Here is a 1,697-nt window from a genome sequence, read left to right on the forward strand (position 1 = left end):
CATACGCTCCAATATCAGCTCATTTTAGCAATTTGTTTTTAATTAACGCTCCAATATCAGCGCATACTCTCTCCTTTGAGGCAAGGCTCAAGATAGCAAGAGGGATAGCTAAAGGACTTGCTTATATCCACGAGAAGAAGCATGTGCACGGCAACATAAAGCCCAATAATATTCTATTAGACTCTGAATTTGAGCCTGTAATTACTGATATGGGCCTTGATCGTGTTATGACTCCGGCCCATTTACTCGCGGATGGACCAGTTTCGATTTCACAACATCATCCGCCTGAGTGGTCAACTAGTCAGAAACCAAACTCCAAATGGGATGTTTACTCATTTGGTGTGATACTCTTGGAGCTTCTCACAGGCAAAGTTTTTCCGGTCGATCGAGATCTTGTTCGCGATTCAGAGACCGATGAGAAAAGTTGGTTCTTGAGGTTGGTTGATGGGACAATTAGGGTTGATGTGGCTCACCGCGAAGATGAGGTGGTCGCATGGTTTAAGTTAGGATATGGTTGTGTCTCTTCTTTGCCTCAAAAGCGACCGTCCATGAAGGATGTGGTGCATGTGCTAGAGAAAATGCTTGTTTAGTTGTTTGCTTTATTCAATTTAGATTTCATAAATTTAAATGCAAATTGATTACTTTGCATCTTTTGAGTTGTTGTTAACTTCTTCTTCTTTTTTTTCATTTGTTTCTAGATAAAGTATCATGTATTAGTGAATTCATAAGTACTGAAAATATTGGTGTTCTTTACTTAATCTTTCATTATTCTTTTACTTTCTTGCAAGTAAATAAAGTTCTGAAAGAGGTTATTTCATTTTCTATCTTATTTATTAAAGCTCCAAGAGTTTGAATGTATCCTTCTTTTGGATCTACGTTACAATAATTAAAGGGTGAGGTCAAGACAGTTAGATTCAACAAGAAACAAGAGTGAAAAAAAAACACAAAACTTCACATCTCTTTGAAATCCTTGTAAACACTAAACACCTTCATCCACATTTAGTATATCCGCAGAAAATCTGTTTTTTTTTTCTTCTTATTATTATATAAATGATGTGATGATTAATAATATTTATAAAAAATAAAATTAAGATAAGAAGTGGCGTATCTCTACTAATAAAACGGAGAATTTGAGTCTTAGACGAAGACTCGCATACTACATCCACTATCACTGTTTTTTAAACACTTTAAAACACGAGAGTGTACACCGTTAAGGTGGACATCCACGATAAATTCAGCAGTATAAAATTATCGGCTTTGGCCTAATCTTCAAGGGAAGGCAAAGCAAAAGACTTTCAAAAACGACACTTTTAGTCATGTTTCTCTTATGTGTGTTGTTTTGTTTTTGTCCAGGGAAGTTAACAATACAATAGATAGTTTCTGAAGGCGCGAGTTTATAAAAAGAGTTAGCAGTAAAATGAAGTTTAAGCTTTGAAAGAACGTTAACGTATTTTGCCTTCTTCATTCACCAATGTTGTATTCCGCGAGGACCATAACTATAGTAATTGTTGGGATCTCTAAACCAAGCCAACTTTCATTAGTATGATATTGTCCGCTTTGGGCCTATAACTCAAGTCCGCACGGATTTATTGGGCTCCTTCCCAAAAGGTCTCATACTAATTGAAGTGGGACTTGACTTATATATTAGAAACTTCTCTTTCTAATCTTCCGATGTGGGATATTGGTTTGTATTCCAA

At 35.9% G+C, this 1,697-nt stretch overlaps 1 protein-coding gene across 3 annotated transcripts in view; it reads left to right on the forward strand.

The window, feature by feature from the left end:
* LOC17891387 (D-3-phosphoglycerate dehydrogenase 1, chloroplastic) overlaps window positions 1–1,697 on the forward strand; it is a 9,936-nt gene that overhangs the window by 1,570 nt on the left and 6,669 nt on the right. The gene's annotated exons all lie outside the window — the stretch shown is intronic.

The sequence above is a fragment of the Capsella rubella genome, unplaced genomic scaffold, assembly GCF_000375325.1.
Source record: "Capsella rubella cultivar Monte Gargano unplaced genomic scaffold, Caprub1_0 scaffold_3, whole genome shotgun sequence".
NCBI classification, from domain to species: domain Eukaryota; kingdom Viridiplantae; phylum Streptophyta; class Magnoliopsida; order Brassicales; family Brassicaceae; genus Capsella; species Capsella rubella.